The following is a 16,973-nucleotide window of genomic DNA, read 5'->3' as shown; positions in this document are numbered from 1 at the left end:
GAGCGGGGACTCCGTCGTCCCTCAGAGATTTTTGTACAATTCTACGGTACCTGTTAGTGTCTAGAATTCACAGGGTTTCTGTTACGCGCAGTGACCCTCAGTCACTCGCTGTTTTTCTTCCGGCATGAGGCTCCGTACACCTCTTCCACGGAATTTTGCTCTGGGACTCTGTCGGCCCTCACGGATTTTTGTGCAACTCATAAAATTTACTTTGCTTAGATAATCTAGCTAAAAGGTGCTGAATGGGAACAAAACTCAAATGGTTAGTCGTTTCCTCATAAGTTCCTTTGGTGGTCAACCACATAAAATTTAAGCCTACAGAAGTGCTGATTGATGTACTCTTCTTAATGAACATCACTTTCTCCTGTCTTTCTCCTTCAGTACAAGCAGAACACAGAAGCAGCAGGATGTCCCTCTGGCTAATTTCACTAATTGGTGTTGAGGATTAATAGATTGATGGGGTTTGGAAGACGAATATCTGTGTGTCTGTCTAATTTTAGTCAAGGAGTAGGATAGTTCATCATAGATGTGATGTGCTTCAGTTTAGAGACAGTCATGATCCGGTATTAGATTCTGATGGAATGATAAACTTCAGCAGTTTAACAAAAGTTTTATATTGGACAAAAAGTCAAAACAAATATGCAAAATTATGTCATAATCTAATATTTCTTTCACTTGGAAATTTCTGGTAAATATAATAAATTATTGAGTTATTATTATAGATTGATATGATTCGATGTGCTGGAACACCCACTAAACCATAGAGACAGAGGAACTACCTTTTTAAGATCTGCTGAATGGTTGAAGACTTCTGCCAAAAACATTGAGCCAATGCCAGGCAAATTTAGTTAGCTATAATGTGACCATCGGCAGTTCTTCATATTTCACAGGTGGTTGGCACACCACCTGTTCTTTGGAGGTTGCCATACCACTGGGGGTGCAACGAGTACCTTGTAACTTCCATCCATCTATCTCAACTGATATCAAATGTATATCTTTTGGTTGTTTGTGCTGCTAGATGTTATAAATTCTTATTTTGCTCGCAACTAATGTAATAACAATTAAGCACTTACAAAGAGTAACATTATTTACTCTTATTGTGCTTGTGTTTCTCAATCGGCAGCGTCTGTTTACTTCTTCATGTTAGCTATCCTTCCATTCAACACCCCCAGACTCTCTTCCTTTTTTTTCTTAACCGTGATTCAATTTAGTCCTCATTTTACGTTTCACAATCTTATTATCTAGACACACACAGGACTGTTTACCTCTATCTAGCCAATGTTCTGAGAAATAGATGCACATCTGTTACAGAGTTTCGCTGTGTCACGTTCAGACGCCAGAGGCAGAAACATGATCCATAACAGGAAGTCAGAGTAATTTGTTCATGCATGTTTTGTGATTCTGTAATATAGTAAGTGAATGTAATTGACATGCTGGCAAGTTAAACATACCTCAATGAGAATATTTGCTCTTTTATTCTTACTGTTAGCATTTCATGAAGTCACAACTTATGTTGTGAAGATTTCAGTGAAGCCGCTAAGCCAAGCTGTCTGCTAGGTAATGGACAATCATAGTCCTATTTAAACTCTAGTTAGTGCCTCTGAGGATCAGGCTTGCCTAGTTGTTGACGCGTGCTTATTTTGTTCTCTGGAGAAGACTGTTGTACTACACAACTACCCACATGGCAGCAAAAGGTCTCTGCTTGTTTGTATTTAAGGTTTAGGGTTAAATATTTTGAGGCCCTGGGCTCTTCGCTTGTGTTTCTTGAACGCTCCCTTCAAATCTGACTAAAAGTGCTGCAGCCATGTGTTCCTTCAGTTCTGATACACTGACTAGAACCCAATATTTTCCTGCAGAAAGTTGCACTTTAGCAAGCTGTTACTGGTTAAGACATTATTGATGCAAGAGATGCTTCAATTAGAGTTTTGTAAACAATTTCAATCCCTGACTTGCAGACACAACTTTCAGCTGATTTCTCTTTAAAAACTTGTCATTGTAGAATAACTGCTTCCCATGTGTATGTATTTAAACCTGTCAAACTGCGACTGCATAAAGTCCTTATGCGTAAAATTTTTTCCCATCCCGAAAATTTAAAATTTATTCATTTAATAATTTAGAATAATAGATGGACAGTAACCAGCACTGCCATAGACAGCCAGGAAAAAAACAACTTTCTTCTGCCTCTGGAAAGTTTCAAAGGGTGGAACCGATGCAGAGATCTTTTAATCATTGTGATAGAAAAACAAACCAAAAATATGACAGAGTATCAGAAGGTTTTTGATGTTATAACATCATATAACATGACGGACATTTTAGTGATATGATGAAGAACAAGAAAAAAAATTACAACAAACAGATCTAAAGAACTGATGACTTAGATCTTCCTTCTTTAATTGATATTTATTAAAATATGCATGTAGGACTGGTGGTGAGGGGAGGGAACAGAAGAATCACAATCAAGGGTCCTTGGTGCCTTCATTACTTTCAGTGTTTGAAATCTACGTATCAGTGAGCTCTGTTTTGCAGTTTGCCTTGATTGATGACTTTAATGTGTCTGAGGTCACTTCTTCACTAGGTTATGCAACCTGACTACAAACAAAACATGTTATTCAGAGCGCTGGCAGCATGATTAGTTTACTTCAGGTACGTCATGGTAAACTGTCTTGTGCTTTGGTTCTGACTGATTTGAGGTGGCATCATCCTTTTCGGATAAGTTTCGTCCTGTCTGAGTTCAGTCTGAACAGAGAAAATGAGTCATCAGAAAATCAGCCTCAGTTCAGCTTTATCGCTCTTCCCTATCAGAACCGAGGCGGTGCTACAACTTCTGAGTTGGGATGTATTTATTAGTGGTGTTTCTCGTTATTAATTTGAGTAATTGTGCTTACAAAGCACCAAGGAATGCACAGAGCAGAAGTCGTGCTTTCCACGGAAACAAATGTGCATTCATCAGCTTTTATTCTCATTGCCCTGCTGTCTTTTGTCCTGGTTGCATCAGCAGATTAAAATCAGGACCCGTTGGGATCCAACTGAACTTTTCTCCAGAAAACGACACAGGTGTTTTCTTCAGAAAACACCTGTGTCTCCAAGAAAAAACAGTTCTTCCTGTAGTCCCCGGAACGCTTCTTTCTCTTTCAATGTATATGCACTCCTTATTTCTTATTCTTTTATCCTACACTCTGGTGAACATGTATTATTCAAACACACACAGACTCAGACACAGAGATGCAGTGATGGGAAACTGGTGGATACTCATTCGTGGGTGTACCACTCTCTTCCAATCGTCACCTGCCGTGCAAATCCCTCGCTCTGGGTTTGTTTTCCAGGCAGGCCCCTAAAGGGACGCCATGTGCCTGAACCTGTCACTGAGCTGAATTTGGCTGAGAACCCAGGATCTTTTCTACCCTCTCCGCTTTGATCACTTTGTGCCAAACCTGCAGCTGTAACAGTGTGAATGTTTTCAGAGTGAGTTGGCATCCCCGACTTTGTTTTACCCGCTGCTTCGGATGCAGGGAGAAGTCCAACGTGAGGTTTGGATGTCACTGATGGGAACTAAAGGAGCTTATTTATGCCCTTGCCAATTTGTGGGAATTTACAAATCAAATTGATTACAGATTTACAAAAAAAAAAAAATCCAGTCTTACACATAAGTTAAAGGAAGATGACAGCATCATGTTGCCTTCCAAAAGATGAAATGATGTTTTATTTTTTCCAAGTACATGTCGTTGAATTTATCCCAGAAGAACTGGTTGGTTTTTGGAATATGCAGTCAAGCCCAGCTGTGCATCCACACAGTTTTCTGTAGAAATATCCAGTTCTGCTTACATCATGGGTTCTCTGATTGATGTTTGTCAACAAAAGAGACAAAATCTGAAAAGCAAGACGTCTTCACTGAAATCTTCTAAATTGTTGACTTGAGCACAAACCATTTTAAGTTGTTTTCCATGCAACAAAGAGCTTACTAGCTTAGAGTGTTTTGAATGAACACCTGGTTGCTTGGCCATTAGTGCAGAATTTGGGGCGTTGATTTGTCAGATATTTTTCATAAACTTCCTTTATGTACTAATGTTGATGGGTTTGTATGAGGAACAGTTTGGTAAAGTGATTATGCTAATTTTTGCTCACTTTCTTTTTCTTCAGGCAAGGGCGTTTTAAAGTTGCACAATGTTCTGGTCAATTGAGAAGCTTTACCTTGAAAACAAACACAATGTATTTTCCAGAGCGGCACAATTTATTGAAAAACAATCATCTTTGTAATATCGTGTGCAATAATGCTATTGCAAGACACGGCTTGGATGCAGCATTTGGTAGAATATGACTGTGTATTTAAAGTGTCAGGCCTTCAGGCTCCACATATTCATTATGTTTTGACCAGTTAGTTTAATTATCATGGAATATCTTTAGCAGCTAAAACTCATAGAGAGTGGTTAGATCATTAAAAAAGTTGTAAAAAAAAAAAAAAAAAGTGTCCAAAAAAATCTCAATTTTCATTAAAAATACAGTTAAATACATTGTAGAATTTTGGCTCCCGAGGTTTTCCAAATTATGGAATACTGTTTGGATTTACAGATTTAAATCTGTATCTAAACTAGAAGTTTGTCTGTCTATTTGTCCGTCCGTCCAGCTATCCAGTCACTGGATCATTGTTTAAAGCCTCACCGCTGCAGAGACATCTGCCATAAATTCACTTTGAATTCACTTTTAAGAAGACAAATGTGTAGGAACCTGATTAGAGGACACAAGGTTGCTACTACAAATGTTTCCATTGGTGTTCACAAAAAGTGAGGAGTCACTTTAGAGGAGCCATTCTCCTGGCAGAGGGAGATTCACATTGTTAACTCACAATTTAAACTTTTTTCCCTAAGTACAGCCAATGAGCTAAAAGCTAAATTAACTTAGATTATGCTTTTGCCACAGAAAAAAGTAATTCCTTTTGCATATTTCTGAGGCACACTGGCGTACTGATGGGTCTACAATATGAATGTTTATGAACTACTGTAAAATAAATTTTGCATCATAGACAAACACAAACATGCTGTGAGTCTTACGTCTGAGCTGAAAATTTGAATCAACTGGGAAAATTGTAATTTCTGCGTCATTCAGTGGAAATCTAACGAAGAACAAAACAGGGAAGGCTGTTCATGTGCACAAGCTCGATCTTTTTCTTTTTTCTTTTTTTCCCATCCTTAGGGCCTTTCCAGCGAAATGGCAGCTCCTCCCTGTTACTCGCCGTCTCACACTTTGCAGCGTTGCAGACAGAAAACACACAGCGGAAGGAAAAGGAGCGAGAAGCTTCTGTGCGGAGAGATTCCTGCTAAATTATTACAGTTACTCATTTCAAACCTGCGCATGCAATTCTGTGAGTTTAAAATCAACATGTTTATGTTCAACAGGGATGGAGAGAGAGGGTGTGAGCAGCAAAATTGGTGTTAATTTGGTGTATTTTCCTTGTGATGGAGGCGAGAGATCATAGTTGCTGAGGATAATCTGCTTCATGTGTGAAGCTTAGACAGACAGAGGAGAGGAAATTAGCCGTATTGAAGCATTTTTCTGGGAAATAAGCGATCTAAATGTTTATTTTATACAATAAACTTCAGAATTTGATGTTTTTTAGGGGCTAACCTGGACATTCAGGCTAATTGTTTTCCTCGTGGTGACCATGTGCCTGTACCGTCTGCTCCCCTTTCATCCTTTGTGCATCGCCCCTTGCACCAACGGTTCCTCTCTGCTTCTCCTTTTCAGCGCCTTTTTTGCATTTCTTCACCCCTCACGCCTGCGGCCCCCCTCCTTGTTCCATGCACTGCTCAATTCTTTGCCTGTGTATCACAGCGTTCGATTGACTGTCACGTGCCGCATCAGCCCTCAGCCTGCTTCCTCCCTTCCCATCATGACTGCAAAACACATATACGACCGTCGATTTTACATAGACACATAAAATCTCTTGCAAAAGTCTACCTCATCTCATCCCTGTACGCTTACAGCTGGCACACATATCCCCACACTGGCATAATCTCTTATTCTGCGCTCGGCGGCTAATAGTGAGTGCTTACGGCAAATCTCTTTAGTCTGCTGGTTATTGGAACTAAGATTTTAATTAGGGGAGGTTTTAGAGCGGCGCGCGCTGCATTAGCATTACAACAGGGGCGTGTTCGAGGGCTGCATTCGTACTCGGATGCTGAGCCATCATCTTAACCGTCTGACATACCAGTTGTGGTAAATACAGAACAATGATCCCTGTCTCCATGTGTAAGGTGATGTTTCTGTCCCTCCGTACTTTATTCTTGTATTTTTCTTCCTGTATTTTCTGGGGGTACCAGAAGTTTCCAGAAATAACTCCAGTTCCAAAAATGAGGTGGTGGGATGATTGATGGATTCATGCCGCTGCCTGTCAAATGGGCTCGGATTATAATTTGATTTGAAATGAAGTCCTTTTGACAAGACACGTGCCTGTCTGATGCTGTGTATTCCATTTCATCCCAATCAAACTGGTTTTTAGAGAGCAAATATTTTGTTCGCAAAGCTTATTTTTTAAGTGAAATCTGAACATTTTGCTCTGTTTAAGTCTGTAGACCTTTAAGCTCTCATGTTTTCCACAAATGTCTCACATTTCAACTGATGGAAAATAGAAGCTGGTAAGTGAACCACTCAAAATATGAAGTAATCACTCAGTTTTTCATAAATTTCCCACTACCATTTGACTGACAATTCAGAATCTAACATATTTAGCTGATGACTAACACTCGTCACATCAAGTTGAAACAATGTATTTTGTGAAAATCTCAAAATTTTACTTGAAGGGAACCTATTGTACTCAGAAATAGTTGTTCCCGGGTTTACAAATCTACTGTAGAAGAAGCTTTGTGGACAAAATGACCTTAAAGATTTCTGTTGGCTTACTCTGAGCTCTTCTGCTCTGACCTTCCGATTACTTCCCTTTCTTCTGTATTGTCGCTCTTTGACCATGTGTGTCTACACTCCAGTATGTGTGTGTTTCTGCCTGTGTACTGTAGCTGTGCTCTGTGTGGCGCTTTGAATATGAAATAGGACAGCTAGCATCTGCACTGCAGCCGTCCCGCCCAGGCCGCACGCCCTGTGCCCCACTGCACGGCACGGCTGGCCGCTCTGCAGAGACACAGCAGAGGAACGGCCGTCTCGTGTCTTTATGAGCTCTTATCCTATTATTCTGTCATTCTCGTTTCCTCTGCTTTCAGTTTTACTCAGTGTCTGAAAAGGAAACCACTGTAAAGCTGCAGAGATGTCCGACACACTACATCCTGACAATATAATGCCAGCAAAACACTTTTTCAATTTTGTGGCGTCTTCATTAAAATTTATTTGCAATAAATATGAGATATTTTCCTGCTGGGTTGTTAAATAGACCATGTGATTAATCTGTTGCTGACTGAACAATGATAGATTTGTAAAACATGGCGCTACAGAGCCATTCTATGAATTAGAACATTATTGAAAGTTAACTTATTTCAGTTCATTTATTTTCACAAAGTGAAGCACATTATATAGTGTAATGGCACAGATGGATGTTTTTAAGGCTTTACTTTTGTTAACAATCAACATTTTCCTCTTACAGCTAAAACACAATATTTAATATCAGAATATAAGATCATATGAACAAAAAGTTAAATGCAGAAATGTGGGCCTCAAATATATTCTAATTTCTGAGTGAATATATGCTGTGGAAAAACAGCAGTCTTTGTTTTTTGTGTTATACACAGTTTGTTTTCAAACTCAGTTAATTATTGCGACAAATATTCATGGTTTCACTCTTGACCGTGGAACTTGCTTTGTTGCCAAAGCTGCAGCTGTAGCCAAATGCAGGTTTTCTAATAATTTCATTTTGTTGGAATAAAAATATAGCATTTAATTCTTTCAATTTCTGCATGGCCTTTCAATTCTTAGAAGATTATATTTGCAGAGAATCTACAGCAGAAAAACCTTATTGCTAAAACAGCACCACTGTATCATTATGCACAACTGTTACTTTTGGTGTTTTTTTGTGACATTGTGCTTCCAACATCAGGCTTAGTTTTCTAAATCTCTTGTCTGCCAGTTTTCCCAAACATTGACGGGTACGGTCACAAATATTTCTCTCATTTCTTTTTGAATTAAAGCAGAACAGTGTGTCCATCTTTAACTGTAATAATAACATTAATATACACAAAATTTTGAGATTTAAAAATTGGCTTAAAAATTTTGCAATCCACATTCTTCTTTTTGCCATACTGTCCAAAACTGTTCATTTGATATTAATTTAGGTTAATTTAAATAAATAAATTCCTAGTTTAGTCATTTACTCCCATATTTTCCAAAAATCTTTCTTTCTTTTCTTGTTTTTCATCTCAGCACCCGTTTTTGACCATTTTTATTACATAACTCATTTCCTGTCGTATATCTGTTGGATCATTTAGTGGCTCAGTTGGCTTGCTAGCCAAGCTCTAATGTCAAGAAAAGCTGCAGCATGTCTTTTTATAGATTAATCAAAATAGCGCTGCATTAACAGTCAGTCTGGTATCCCTGAGTCTTCAGTACCGAGTGAACTTAAAGCCCCTGACATGTAAGACAGACAGGAAGGACGGAGAAGAGGATAGATGGAGTAAGGAGGGAGGGAACATATGACAATCATTCCTCTGGTAAGCATTTCCTCTGTGTAACACAAGCACAGAAAAAGCTGTGTTTGCTCTTTTCTCGCCTGGTGTTTGTGTGGTGAACATGAAGATATGTTAATAATAATAATAATAATAGTAGAGCATTTGAAAAGAAACAAAAAACGTTGAAGATGCCTTAATGTTGATTAGGTCCACATTAATACTTTAAAATGATTAAGAAGAAAAGCACAGGGAAATTGGTCGTTGATTTTAATCGGATGATGATCACTTTGATGTCATCATCACGTTCGACCTCAAAAAAATCTATTTTCAGCGAGCTGTTCAAAATGTGAGAAGCACAACAGGTTTAAGAAGTTACTTCAAATAATTCTTTGCTTTCTTTTAGCCTCTGTTTTCACGTGGTGATCACTTATGGCATGATATTTCTATATTTCAGTTGCTAAAGAGGAGTTGAAACTTGCTGAAATCACCAGGCCAAATTTGGAGTTTGTAAATTTGCAAAGTCCTGTGCATTTCTGTTTGTAAGACTGGTTTATTGATGCACAAGAACAATGCATCAATTAGTATTTTAAGTACTCTCTCGTACTGTTTGTGTCTACATATATTTAGTAATTATTATTTTTGGTCCAAAGACCCATTTCTGCTCTCTCCCCTTACAAGGATAATTTCTCTAGAGCCACAAAACCTAAACAACGCTTTGAGAAGACTTTTAGGTTTAAACAAATTAATGAAGTCGAATTTTAGGAAGAACAATTTTGTGGCGTTGTAGGTTTTTAAACAAACCTACAACGGTTTGTTTTGTTTAAACAAAACAAGGACAGTGGTTCAACTAGAAGAATGAAATCCTTTTTCTTGTGGGGATGAATCATAATGATTATTATACGCCACATAAATAAATAAACAAACTGAGCAACTAGTAGAAATAGACAATTTTGCAGTACTAGTTTGCATTTTGACAGAAAGCTCAGTATATTGCCTTGAACAAAACAGTGAGGATTCATCAGCAGTATAAATCTCAGTCCCATCAGTCAGATGTAAGACTGGACACCTACTGTCCCTCATTAAGTCCTAATGTAGCTGTTTTAATTCTTCATGGCTTGATAAATCCTGGCCACCTGGACCTGATGACAGCCTCCACATGATGCTGAGTTTTCCAACCTATCCAAGGCGTCCTCTTCTGTTTGTGTGAGTGTGTGATTGATGGTTTGTGTGCCATGTGCAGAAGAATCATGAAGATGTGATGCAGGTGCCTCACTCTGCAGATGGATGTTCACCTTCTGCTTCCCGCCATCATTCCTTTCCTGTCAATAAACTGTCCAATCAGTGAAGTGTGTCGGACCTGGTCGTCTGTGTGTGTGTGTGTTTGTTTCCAAAGGAGAAAAACAAATCTGCAAAGACTTCAGCAGAGTCTGTTTCGGCTCGTTTGTGTGTGCGTGTGAGCTGGTGGTTGTGTGACAAAATTAAAGACGAGACAGAGACAGAGAGTGGGAGAGGGTGGGGTGTTTGGTGAAGAACACTGATGTCAAGTGCAGGGGCTTTCTGGAGAAAAGGTGATTCTGTATGAAGGGTTTTAAGTGAAGCATTAGAGGAGGTGCAGCGGGGAATATCCCAGGCTAGAGCAAGTCCAGCAGGATGAAGAGGAGTGTTTCTGTGTGATGAAATCCAAGACACAAATGATGACTAGGGAATCTAAAAAATGCTTGGAGGAGAACATTCAGCTAATCACTACAGACGGTCCATGTCTGGACTCATTTCCATGGTAACAGGATGGGCCAGCAGGCCTGGCCAGTGCAGAAGAAGACAGACGGGGAAATCGATGAGCAGAAATACAAAGCAGGGCTAACTTTATTAAGCTAGATTCATTCTTTCATTTGGTTAATTTCTTCATGTGTTAATATGTGTGTCATATTTGAACTAACAAAGTGACTTATGTCGCATTTTGTTTTATTTTGCATCCTCTTATTTAGGTTATGAAAACTGAAAACATAGCTGATCAAGCTGTGGTGGAGTTAGAGATTTTTTACAGTATCAGTATGAAAAATATTTTATGCATGAGTCAGAAACTGTCCCCTTTTTATGTTTTAATGATGCTGATGTAAGGTCGGTATCATTTGTATGTATTTTGATGATAAAGGATGCGTATGATACGGTTCTAAACTATTAAAGCCTTGGTGCTCTTGGTTTTTTTTACAGTGAGGGATTGAGACGTGAGACAATATCTGGATTATCTGTATATCCACATATTATCTGGCTGCTTAATCTGCATAAAAACAAAATCTTCAATTACAAAAAGGTTCTAGGACAAAATCTAACTTCTGTTATATGTTTGTGCTACCAGCTGGTTGTTATGTGCCAGCTAAAAAATAACTTTTTAAATTTATTTTAAATTGATCCAAACATTTTTTTAAAAGATTTAAACAAAATCATATAATATCAATGACTAAATTTTATAGTAATAAATACTACTAATAAAAATAAATCTTACTGAGATATTTATTCTGAGACGATAGCTTATTATTTAACTGGGTTAGCTGCCCTGGGCTCTATTCATTTGCCAAACTCTCATAACTCCTTTGCCGTGTTCGCTTGCCGACCAGTGCAACCAGAAGAAACTCAACTCTTGTTACTCCCATTCAACTAAAAGAGAGTTTAAATGACAGGTAGTTAACAACAAAGACTCTTGTGGTTTTTAAACCTGCGGTATCATGAACCCACAAACTGTCACTGTAACTTTCCTTTTAGACTGTTTACACGTCTAACCCTCGATAGGCTGCAGAGATGGACAGAATGTCACTGTTTATGTTGGGAAGCTGCAGGAGATGTTGATGCAGGTATGCAGATACATAGATGGGTGTGATTACTTACACTGTTAGGAGTGAAGGGGCAAACATGTGTCCTCCGCTTGATCTTCTTCATCTATTTGATTTGTGAAGTGTGAAAGAGTCGAGTTTTGTTCAGTTTTGACCCAGTTAAAGTGTCAGTTCCAATTAGAATCCAGGCTATTCAGGCAGGAAGATAGACAAACTTTAAAATGACATTAAACCTCATGTCAGAGCGTTCTGCCCTTTCCTTTTACAACTTGTACTGTTTGTGACAGGTTTATGTCTTTTGGATGCGTCTAAAGCTTGACTATTTGTTTTGCTGTCTCAGCCGAGATTCAGTGCATGTCCATGTCTGCATGCGATCACCAGCTGGCTGCATGCGACATGGTCAGTGAAGCCATTTAAACTGGATAAACGTCCTGTCCAAACATTTGCCTGTGGGGATTCGGTGTGACTCAAACACTCCTCATAAAGAGAGATCACAGAGTGCCATTGTTGTCAGCGTGTTGATGACAGATCTATAGTAGGACATAAATGAAGCTGGTTAAGTAGGAAACACTCACATCTCAGTTTATTAGTAGTGAGGCAGCGCTGCTTCTTAGTAAACGCTCTCCACTTCCTGAGAACTTATTTCCATGCCATGATTTTTTTTGTATTACACTAAAACCTGAATATTCTTTTGTTATTAGACACGTAGTTATTTTCTATCTCTTCATGCATATCTGACACTTGTACGTCTATCTTCGTTAGAGGTCTTCAGCTGTGACACCTATGACGAAGACGGACATATACAATCAAAACATATCAAGTATGTCTGAAGAGATGGGGGGGAAAAAAATTGTCTTTCAGACGTTATCCTATATAAATAAATACAATAAATTTCATCGATAGACACAAAGAGCTCTTTTTTTCAAATTCCTAATGTTTTAAAACTAACAAAATGATTACGAAGGCCACATTACTGACTGTTCAGTTTGCGTATTTACTTCGTGTCAGTCGTCCTTGAGGATTGTGATGTACAGGCTGATATATTATGCAGCTCTTGTCCATTAGCCTGGATGGACAGAGCTCTGACTCCATTTGAGTGGCAGTGGCAAGAAAGAGATGGGTCACATTTTATAAAGGAGCTGATGTTACTTTCACTTTAAAATGTATGAGATCTGTATGTTCCTCCGACTCCCTTCCTTCAAGTCTTACCTGATCTGCTTAATTTCTCTCCATCTTCAGCTGTTTTCTATCTTTCTCATCACAGCTGACACAAAAACTCATTTCGCTGAGTGTGTGTATTGATTCATGTTTGCATCCATAAAGGTGTTTCTGATGCTATCACCCTCCGCCTCCCGGTGAGCCGTGCGTTTCTGTTTACACTCCTCCTCCGTTTCTCTCCTCAACCATCTCAGGGCAAATTACTTACAGTGGATCAGTCCGAGCATTTATAGCAAAGCTTTGGAAGCTTAGGACTCCCACCATGGCCAAATATAGTAAATGTGAATCCAGCTGTGTGTGTGTGTGTTTAAAAAAAGAAAGAAATTGAGTCGAGGGGACTGGGGGGAGGGACGAACATGCATGTGCACGTTTTCTCCTGAGTAAACAGCTCTGGAGTAAAAACAAATTAAAAAGCGTGTTTGTTGTTGTTCCCGGCACTTTTGCCTTTAGACAACACTGCCAATTAAAGGGGAGGGTTTTTTTTCTGCGTTAAGAGCAGAAAGCGTTGCCGTTTGTGACGGTGTTTGATTGGCTGCTTGGCTTCTCCCACGTTCCTTCTCCGGGGTAGAGAGCAGCCAGGGTTCTTTACTGCCACGGTCAAATGAAAGGTAAACACAGCACACCTTTGATCGGGCTTTGCGTTTAAGCTCCTTCCTGGAACAGACTGCGTGTGTTTGTGTGTGTGGGGGGAGAAAAGGTGAGCAATTTATGAAATGACACACTGAGGTTTAATATGAGGCGTGTGCTTTGCTTAAGGAACGAAATCTATCCAGGATGCTACAGCTGCCACCTCCTCTTGTTGTTGAAGTGCAACTGAAATTCCTCCTGCATCCATCCATCCGTTCACTCACTCATCCATCCATCCATCCCCTCCCTCCCTCCTTAATCCTGCCTGCCTGCATGAAAACAAAACAAGGCGTTACATGAATGAAAGTGGGAGGGGTTGAGTGGCCTAGAAAGCCTGGCAGATAGAGCAGCAAATAGTGGTGCAGGGCAGGGTGAGGCGGTGGTGAGGAGGAGGGGATGAATGAATGAGTGAGTTGACTGAGCGTGTTTGGCACAGCAGCTAGCTTGTGTAGCCTGATGCAAGGGTGAGCAGAATTGGGAATAATCTTGCAGCAGTAGTGATGTTATTAGGCCTGTGTTGGCATTATAACCTTAAAGCAGAAACACCACCAGCTTCACAATGAGATTACAGCTATGGGATCTGCTTATTTAAAATGCAGCTTTTTTTTTTTTCTATAAAACTCAAACAATAGCTGATAAAAAGCTTGAAACACGTCAGCATTAAAAAAAATATGCACAAACACTGTAAATCCTGCTGTTAATCATAAAGTAATGTTCTAATAAATGGTTCACATCTCTCATAGTGATAAGTAAGAGTATTAACACCAGCATTTAAATGAATAAATGATAATATGTGATCTAATGATTTTTATTTATAAAAGAGAGAAGCAAGTATTACCTGCTGGCAGGTGAAAAAATGTCGTAATTGAACTGCTCATAGTTCAGACAAATGTGACCTATGTCTGACTTTTCATGGCAGTCATAATAAATTTATTATAATTATACTAATATGATTTAAATAATCTTTGTTAATTTAGCAGCTGCACTAATGTTGCGCCTGTTTGTTTTGCTTAATATAAAACAATATGAATTAAAGTAAAAATAATAAATGAAAAAACATGTATGATATTTCTTAAACAATTCTCTACAAATACATGCTGTTGCCTATAAATCGTGGTGCTTTACTCAGTGTTGCCACCCTGTGTGCATCTGATTCTGGCCGTTCCTCTATGCCACCAACATTCCCTCGCAGTGGGTTATTACCCTGACCCCTACATCACCTTCTTCTAATCCCATCCTCTAAAACTAAATCTAGCTCCTAAAAGCTGGTGTCTGCTCAGACTTTGTTCCCAGTCGTTTAAAAGAAAAAACCTGCCCACATATTTAGGGGCTTTCAGTTCCCAAAGGGTGCTGATAGGAAGAGTGTTACTACACTTTGTAGCACTTTATCCGTTTCAATTATAAAATGCAGTTTTACTTATTAAATTGGATATTAAAAACATCTTATTCACCAAATCCAATAAGGCAAGGAGAGATTATTTACATAGCACATTTCATTTACAAGACAATTAAATGATTTAAATCAGAGGTTATATTAGCTCATTGGCTAGAATTGTAGCTTGATTGCATTCAGCTGAGGCAGTTTCACCATTTTATTCAAATTTGTAGCCAAGGGATGCAGCTAAAAGTTGCAGGACTCTGGCCCTCAAGGAATGCAGTTTGAGACCACTGATTTTACCGATAGTAAAAGTCTTAAAATCATCATGTTGCTAGTTGTTATATTTTCCTATCTGTAAGTTAAGAAGTATTATACATCATATTTGAATTTCAATCTGGCTTTATAGCAACAAATACTTATTTCAGTTCACTTTAACTTTATTCGGTTTATTTATATTCCATCAACAACAATTAATTAGTCACATTTTATAATAAACAAACCAGACTCTAGGTCTAGGTATAGATATAGACATATAGCATTTCATATATCTGAGCCGCGTTGCTCCTGCTGTTGCTCCTCTAAAGCAGCGGCTTTGGATTCATCTATCCGGACATGTTTGGCTCCTTCGCTGCATCTACCGTCTACCGCCCCTCGGCCTCTGCCCCAGCAGGGCCAGGGTTAAACCTGGGCGGCTCTCCACCCCAACATGGAAGAGGCCACAGAACAGTTGCCTCCCCCAGCCAGCAAACACATTGGCTGAAGCCGAGGGTGGATCTAGAGCTGAGCGGATCTCCGGCGTGGATCCTGGATCTGGAGCCGGACCAGGGATGCCCCTCCCCGCTCCGTTACGCGACGACGCCGTGGTCGCAGCACGTACGCATACAAACAGCCAACAGATGAGAGAGAGCGGGGTAGGGCTGTGCTTTTCTCACTGTCGGAGACGGCTGTGTGCTGTGCTGAAGTGGGTTCACAGCTCGTAGTAAAGGAATAGCAGAGGAGTGAAGAACTACCCCAAAGACTGAACATAGTGTGGTTTTTCCTCTACTCATTGCTGCCCTTTTTTCACCCTTATTATCCCACCAACTCCCTGCCCCCCTGCCTGCAGCAACCCTGTTTCCTTCTTTACTCAGGCAGTACAATGGGCAGCCTTCCAAGCAGAAAGAGGGGGTCCTAACCATGTCTTTGGTAATAAATGGATGGGGCTAAGTCCTCACAAACAGTGGCTGCTGCTGCAATTTTCAGCTCTTCGTCGGTGGTGTTATGATTTTTGACTATATTATAAAAGGATTTTATTTAACAGATTAAGGTAACTTTTATTGCTGTTTGTCCCGGATCTGTTTTCTGAGACACTACTGTTCTGTTTTTCTTTATATCAAAACTGGCAGCAGGAGAATTAATCAAGTAATTGTATGATAAATTAAAATGAACTCGTTAATATCTAATGATTATTTTTTGAAGGGCAGTTTAGTATACGGAGACTTCATAATCCATTTTATTTTAATTATGATTTCAGTGGGGATTTTTCCCCCATTTCATTAATTATTTTTGGTTGTTTTTATTTTGGGTATTTGAAATATCTTCCAACTCCAGTGTTAAGCTTTACAAAATTAAAGTTTATTGGTCTTTGACAGTAAAACCTTGAATATGGCCTATGTTGTGATCCAAACGGGATTTATTCTGTCATTATGGTGATGGATATAACTGCGTTAAATTAGAAATACAAATTTGCACAGTGAGGTGAACATTTTCCCTGAATATAACTTCCGTTAAAGCTGTAAGTATTGCTGGGAAAATGGAAAAATAAAAGAAAATCCCCAAGGACATGGAGATAAACCTGGGGCAATCCAGCCACAACTACAATGGATTGATTTAGATCAGTCCATGTAGTCATGTTAAAATGGCCCAGGCTAAGTCCAGACCTAAATCAATTTGAAAATCTTGACAACTGAGACTTGAATGTTGCTCTTCACATTCACTCGTGTTACAATCTGAAGGACCTTCAGGTTTTTTTTCTTTTTATGCAAGAAGAACGAAAAATCTACTCTAAAATACCAGCAACTATAATTAATGTGACAGGTGTCTGTGCAAGGTGGCTGGGAAAGGACAGATGAGGTCTGAGTACAAATTCACACCACAATTTTCAGATTATCTGTTAAGATTTTTTTTTCATTTCAAATTTATGTCTCACTATACATCTGCTTGCATGCAGCTTTTCTTTGCGCTTCATTAAAAAAACCCAAAATCTTCCTTTTGAAGCTCAGTTCCCTCCCAGAGGAGAAGGACACACCACACACATCAGGCCTGCCGGATAGTTTGACA

The 16,973-nt window shown here is 39.2% G+C and overlaps 1 protein-coding gene across 1 annotated transcript in view; it reads left to right on the top strand.

Annotated features, from left to right (window-relative positions):
• Positions 1–16,973, top strand: part of insrb (insulin receptor b) — an 81,123-nt gene that overhangs the window by 36,862 nt on the left and 27,288 nt on the right. The window lies entirely within an intron of this gene.

This window comes from Xiphophorus hellerii, chromosome 9, assembly GCF_003331165.1.
Source record: "Xiphophorus hellerii strain 12219 chromosome 9, Xiphophorus_hellerii-4.1, whole genome shotgun sequence".
Classification (NCBI taxonomy): domain Eukaryota; kingdom Metazoa; phylum Chordata; class Actinopteri; order Cyprinodontiformes; family Poeciliidae; genus Xiphophorus; species Xiphophorus hellerii.
This window is presented reverse-complemented; position numbering and strand designations above follow the sequence as displayed.